This window comes from Pteropus alecto, unplaced genomic scaffold (genome assembly GCF_000325575.1).
Source record: "Pteropus alecto unplaced genomic scaffold, ASM32557v1 scaffold23, whole genome shotgun sequence".
In the NCBI taxonomy this organism is placed as follows: domain Eukaryota; kingdom Metazoa; phylum Chordata; class Mammalia; order Chiroptera; family Pteropodidae; genus Pteropus; species Pteropus alecto.
This window is the reverse complement of record NW_006435837.1, coordinates 2,356,207-2,363,813: the sequence shown is the minus strand read 5'-3', so window position 1 is coordinate 2,363,813 and position 7,607 is coordinate 2,356,207. Positions and strand designations below refer to the sequence as shown.

Sequence of the window (7,607 nt, the reverse complement as noted above, 5' to 3'; positions counted from 1 at the left end):
CATCCCCATATTGCAGCATGGACTCCTCCCAGTGCCTATGGGCCCAGAGCAGGCAGCTACCAATAGTGGATAGCTCTTCAGCTCTTATCAGGCAGTCCTGGGCCAGGTGCAGGAAACAGCTTACCTTGGCCTGCACTGAAGCCCCTCCTAAGAGGCCCTAGAACCAACACACCCAGTGGCCAGCTTCAGAACACAACAGAACACTACCCAATTAGTTCCACAAATGACATATCCAAAGGGTAGACTTGGCAGGCAACAGAGACCCTCTGGAGATACTCCTGTTCCATGGGGTCAGTCCCTGGGGAACAGCTCTCATGCAATGTGGTCATCATCAGAGCCAGTCAACCTGAGGGTCGACACCACCCATTGACATGCCAACAGTAATCAAGGCTCAACCAAAACAGGAGAGCACATACTACCCATACAAGGGAAATTCCTGAAGAACTCCGCTCAGGTGACAAAAGAGACTGCACCACTGGGCCCCACAGGATACCTACTACATAAAGCCACCCTGCCAAGACTGGGAGATGTAGAAGAAGTACTTAAAGCATAAAAATAAGCACAGAGAGGCAGTCAAAATGAGGAAACAGAGAAACATGCCCCAAATGAAAGAAGAGGACAGAACTCCAGAAAAAAATAACTAAAAGAAATAAGGCAAGCAATCTATCAGATATAGAGTTCAAAACACTTATTATAAGGATGTTTAATGAACCTATGAGAAAAAGGAACTCAGTGAGAACTTCAACGAAGAGATAGAAAACATAAAAAAAAAACCAGAAACTATAAAAAAATCACAAATAGAGTAGCTAAAATAAAGAATGCATGAAAAGGAATTAGCAGTAGATTAGATAAAGCAGAGGACTGAATCACCAATTTAGAAGACAAGGTAGCAGAAAACACTCAATCAAAACATCAACAAGAAAAAAAATCCAAAAAACTAAGATAGTTTAAGGGGCTTCTGGGACAAAATTAAGCATACCAACATTTGCATCATAAGGGTACCAGAAGGAAAAGAGAGAGAGCAGGAAACTGAAAATCTATTTGAAGAAATAATGACAGAAAACTTCCCAAACCTGGCAAAGAAAATAGACATATAACCCCAGGAAGCTCAGAGAGTCCCGAACAAGATGAACCCAAAAAAGCCCACATCAGAGACATCATAATTAAAATGTCAAAGGTTAAAAATAAAGAGAGATCTTAAAAGCAGCAAGAGAAAAGCAATTAGTTACCTACAAGGGAGCTCCCATAAAACTATCAGCTGATTTCTCAACAGAAACTTCTAGGCAAGGAGGGAGTTGCAGAAAATATTCAACGTGATGAAAATAAGGACCTACAACCAAGATTACTCTAAACAGCATGACTATCATTTAGAATCAAAGGACAGATAATGAGTTTCCCAGATTATAAAAAAAAAAGCTAAAGAAGGTCATCACTACTAAACCAGTATTACAAAAAAATGTTAAAGTGACTTCTTTAAGAAGAAAAAAAATTAAGAAATATGAATAATAAAATGGCAATAACTACCTATCTATCAACAACTACTTTAAAGGTAAGTGGATTAAATGCTCCAATCAAAAGACATATGTTGGCTGAATGGATATAAAAACAAGATCTTTACATATGCTGCCTACAAGAAACACTTTGGATTGAAAGACACACATAGACTGAAAGTAAAGAAATGGAAAAAGATATTTCATGGAAATTGAAATGAAAAAAAAAAAAAAAAACTTGGGGTAGCAATACTTACCCCAGACAAATAGACTTTAAAATAATGGCTATAACAAGAGTGGAAGAAGGACCCAACAATTCCACTTCTGGGTATTTATCTGAAGAAACCCAAAACACTAATTTGAAAAGACATATACATCCATATGTTCATTGTAGTATCATTTACAATAGCCAAGACATGGAAGCACTGTAAGTGTGCATCAATAGATAAATGAAGAAGAATTAATATATACAATGGAATATTACTAAGCCTTATAAAAGAATGAAATCCTGCCATCTGTAACAACATAGATGGGCGTAGAGGGTATTATACAAGTGAAATAAGTCAGAGAAAGACAAATACCATATGATCTCAATTATATGTAGAATCTAAAGAACAAAATAAATGAACAAACAAAACAGAAACAGACTCATAGATACAGAGAAGAAACACATGGATGCCAGATGGGAGGGTGCTTGAGGGACTGGGTGAAAAATATGAAGCGATTAAGAAGTACAAATTGATAGTTACAAAATAGTCATGGAGTGATAAAGTACAGAATAAGGAATAGAGTCAACAATATTTTAATAACTATGTATGATGTCAGTGGGTGCTAGACTTAAGGGAATCACTTCATAAGTCATATAAGTATATAACCACTATACTGTATACCTGAAACTAATATGATATTGAATGTCAACTGTAATTGAAAATATAAAAAAAAATTTAAAAGTAGTTTTGTTTAAAGAAATTTTTAGTGCTTCTCTACATTTTCAAAAAGAGGTCCATGTGTCCTTTAATGACTTATGGTTAATTTAATTACTAGTATATTTCATGGAATAAAAAAATAAAACCAGTACTGAGTTTCTTTCTCAAAACTTTGAATACTTATTTCCCTTTAAATAAGGTACTATTTAATTTTATTTTCTCCTTAATTTCTTCTTTGACACATTGTTTGTTGAGTATTATATTGTTTAGCTACCACATGTTCATGTTTTTTTCCAATTTTCTTCTTGATATAACTGCAATCTTAAATTTACTGTCTTGTTCTGTGGCCTAACATAGTCTATTCTGGAAAATTTTCCAGGTGCACTTGAAAAGAATGTGTATTCTGCTTTTGGGGGGTGGAATGTTCTGAAAATATCCATTAAGTCCATTTGTCTAATGTGTCATTTGAGGCCAGTGTTTCCTTGTTGATTTGCTGTCTGTATGATCTGTCTATTGATGTCAATGTGGTATTAAATTCCTCTACTGTTATTGTAACTGTGTCAATCTCTTCCTTCATGTCTGTATTTGCTTTTTATATGTAGGTACTCCTACATTGAGTGCACAGAGATTTACAAGTGTTATTTACTCTTATTGAATTGTTCCTCTGATCATTATGTAATGTCTTTCTTTGTCTCATTACAGTCTTTGTTTTAGTCTATTTTGTGTTGTATAAGTATTGTTACCTGAGCTTTCTTTTCATTTCCACTTGCATGTAATATCTTTTTCTGTCCCTTTACTTTCAGTCTGTTTCTATCTTTTGATCTCAAGTGAGTCTTTGCTGGTAGCATATGCATGGGTCATGTTTTTTTAATCCATTCAGCATATGCATGGGTCATGTTTTTTTAATCCATTCAGCCACCCAGTGTCTTTTGATTTGAACATTCAGCAATTTACATAAAGCAAATTGTGTAGGTATTGCCATTTTATTCATTGCTTTCTGGTTGTTTTTGCAGTTCTCTGTTCCTTTCTTCTCTTGCTCTTTTCTTTTATACTAATGGTTTTCTTTAGTAATTTCTTTAGGTTCCTTTTTCTTTATTTTTGTGTATCTCATAAGTTTTCTTTTGTGATTGCCATGAAAATCATATATAACAATCTATGTTTCTAGCAGTCTATTTTAAGTTAATGGTCACAAGTTCAAATTCATTCCAAAACCATTACATTTTCACTCACTCCTCCAAGTTTGTGTTTTTGACATCTTTTACATCTTTTGTGCACGTGTGTCCCTTAATTTATTACTGTAGTTACACATGCTCTTACAACTTCTGTCTTTTAACCTTCCGACTAGCTTTATAATTTGTTGATCTACTACATTTACTGTTTGCCTTTATCAGTGAGATCTTTTTCCCATACTTCCTTTTTTTTAGTTTTGGCCTTTTTGTTTCCATTTAAAGAAGTCCCTTTAACATTTCTTGTAATGTCAGGTTAGTGGTGATGACTCCTTTAGCTTTTGTTTGTCTGACAAACTATCTCTCCTTCAATTCTGAATGATAACCTTACTGTGTGGAGTATTCTTGGTTGTAGTTTATCCTTTTGTCACTTTGACTACATTATGCCATTCACTTCTGGCCTTCAAAGTTTCTGTTGAAAAATCAGCTAATAGCCTTATGGAGGATCCCTTGTACTTAATTAGCTGCTTTTCTTTTACTCCTTTTAAGAGTCTCCCTTTAACTTTTGGCATTTCAATTATGATATGTCTTGGTGTGGGCCTCTTTGGGTTCTTTCTGTTGGGAACTAGGTACTTCCTGGATTTGGAAGTTTGTTTCATTCACCAGGTTAGGAAAGTTTTCAGACATTATTTCTTTAAATAGGTTTTCTGTCCCTCTCTCCCTTCCCCTTCTGGGGAATCCCTACAATGCAAATGCTGGTATGCTTGATGTTGTCCCAGAGGTCCCTTAAATTACTCTCATCTTTTGAGATTTTTTTTTGCTTTTCTGATGCAGTGATTTCCACTACTTTGTGTTCCAGCTCAATGACTCATGCTGTTGTATCATCTGATCTGATGTTGATTCCTTCTAATGTATTTTTCATTTCAGTCCATGTATTCTTTAGTTCTAACTGGTTCTTTTTTATATTTTCTATCTCTTTGTTGAAGTTCTCACTAAATTTATCTATTCTTCTCATGAGTTCATTGAAAATTTTTATTACCATTGTTTTAAACTCTTTATCTGGTAGATTGTTTGTCTCCATTTCATTTAGTTCTTTTTCTGAGTTTCTGTTCTATTCTTTCATTTGGAACATATTTCTATGTCTCCTCATTTCGGCTGTCTCTCTGTGTTTCTTATGAAATAGGTGAAACAGCAACCTCTCTCAGTCTTGAAAAGGTAGCCTTGTGTGGGAGCTTCCTCTTTGGAGCCTACATGTACCACGTGTCTTTGACATGCCAGCTGGATTTTAAACCTGTGTTATTCAAGAGTCAACTGTATTTTCAATCTGCAGTTGGTAATCTGCATATCCAGAGGGCTGACTTAAATTATACACAGATTTTCGACTGTGTAGATAGTTGGTGCTCCTAACTCCTGCATTGTTCAAGACTCAACTATACAGCATATTAAAATTTATGGATGTAGCAAAATAATGCTAAGAGAAATGCAAAAAATAACAAATTAAGTCCAAAATTTACAGAAGAAAATAACAAATACTAGAGCACACAAAAAATGAGAGATCAGAAAACAATAGAAAAGATAATAAATTAGAGCTGTTTTTTGAAAACAAAATTGACGAACCTTTAGCTACACTAAGAAAAAAGAGAGAGAACCTAAATAAATAAAATTACAAATTAGGGAGAAGACATTACAATTGATACCACTGAAACACAGTCTCAAAAGAAAATATTTTGGTCTATGGCCATGCCACCCTGAACGTGCCCAATCTCATCTGATCTCGGAAGCTAAGCAGGGTCGGGCCTGGTTAGTACTTAGATGGGAGAACACCTAGGAATATCAGATGCTGTAGGCATAAAAAAATACTATGAATAATTATATGCCAACAAATTGTATAACTTAGAAGAAATGGATAAATTCCTAGAAACTTAAACCTACCAAGACTGAATCATAACAAAATAGAAAATCTTAACAGATCAATCATAAGTAAGTATATATTGAATCAGTAATCAATAACCTTCCAACACAGAAATGCCCAGGACCACATGGTTTCACTGGTGATTTCTACCAAAAAAATTTTAAAAATGAATTAATGCCTATCCTTCCCAAATACTTCTGAAAATTTGAAGAGGAGGGAACACTCCGAAGCCATTTTATGATGTCACATTATTCTAATCTTAAAGCCAGAAAAAGACACAACAAGAAAAGAATATTATAGGCCAATATTTCTGATAAATATAGAAACAAAACCACTCAACAAATACTAGCACACCAAATTCTACAGAATATTCAAAGGATCGTGCACCATAATCAAATGAGATTTATTCCTGGAATGCAAGGACGTTTCTATATATGCAAGTCAATAAATGTAATACAGCACATTAACATAAAAAAGACAAAAATCACATGGTCATCTTAAAAGATGCAAAAAACTATTGGACAAAATACAATATGCTTTCATGATAAAAATTCTAAAAAAATGGATATAGAGAGAACATGACATAATAAAGGCCATATATAACAAGCTCACTCCTAATATACTCAATAGTAACAACTGAAAGCTTTTCCTCTAAGATCAAGAACAACACAAGGGTGCCCACTCTCACCACTTTTATTCAACATAGTACTGAAAGTACTTGCAAGAGCAATTACACAAGAAAAAGAAAAAAAGGGCATCCAGGGTAGCCCTTCCCAGGTGATTCCAAGACCCCACCCTTCCCAACTTGCAGATGCACCCGAGCTGCCTCTAGTGGCTTTTCCATACGAATGACTTGTCTTGGCTCATGCTGTGGATTTTTCTAAAATCTCTCAAAATTTCATAAAACCCAAAGCAGCAGTATCTGGCTTTGGTGTATCACGTACATCTCACTGAGCAGCCCTAATCCTGGCACTAATAGCAGCTGGCCTCAGTTTGTGGCTTAGCCTCCAGAGGTACCTCTAAGCCCAGCACAGGTCATGGCCACCTTCAGATTGCTTGGTGACTCTTGCAAAGTAAACCCAGTAGGGCACAGGCTGCAACTAAATTTGGCCTGTAGCAGGGCACCTCCCAAGAGGCCCAGGGTCTGGTGCGCTCAGTGGACAGCTTCCACCAGAGCTAGAACACCACCTGGGGCAGTGTCTGAGGATGACACACTGAAAGGGCAGACTGGGCAGGCACCAGAGCCCTGCAAAAGTAAACCCTGCTCTGTAGGGTCAGCCCTTCACCAGCCGGTCCTCACAACCAATCGGCCCAAGGGAAATCCCTCCCACAGATGTGCAGACAGAAAACAAGGCTCAACTACAACAGACAGGCACGCACAATCCATCAAAGGATACATCTGGGGCACCAATTCAGCTGACCAGGGAAAACTGAGCCACTGGCCCCACAGGACACCTACTACATAAGGCCACTCTACTAAGACTAAGAGAATTAGGAGCCCTGCCTAATACATAGAAAGAAACACAGGGAAGCAGCCAAAATTGGGAGACAAAGAAACATGTCCCAAATGAAAGAACAATACGAAGCTCCAGAAAAAAAAAATCAACAAAATGAAAACAAGCAATCTACCAGATATAGAGTTCAAAACACTGCTTATGAAGATGTTCAATGAACCTAGAGTAAGAGTTGAGGAACTAGTGAGAACTTCAGCAATAAGATAGAAAACATAAAAATGGAGATGGAAAGCAGAAAAAAGGGAAAAAAAGTTAGAAATGAAGAGTACAATAGCAGAAAAGAAGAAAATACGTTAGAGGAAATCCACAGTAGATAACATGAAGCAGATGATAGAATCAGTGACTTAGAAGACAAGGTATCGAAACATCCAATCATACAAGCAACAAGAAAAAAAGAATTCAAAGAAAATGAGGATAGTTTAAGGGGCCTCTAGGATAACATCAAACATACCAACATTTACCCCATAGGAGTACTAGAAGAAGAGAGCAAGGAATCAAAAACTCATTTCAAGAAAAAAAAATCACTGAAAACTTCCCTAACCTGGTGAACAAAATAGACATAAACTCAGAGAGTACCAAAAAAGATGAACCCAAAGAGG

General features: G+C 36.2%; 1 pseudogene; it reads left to right on the top strand.

Annotated features, from left to right (window-relative positions):
* Positions 1 to 5,312: 5,312 nt before the first annotated feature.
* LOC112479598 lies at positions 5,313 to 5,431 on the top strand (annotated as a pseudogene).
* Positions 5,432 to 7,607: the final 2,176 nt, after the last annotated feature.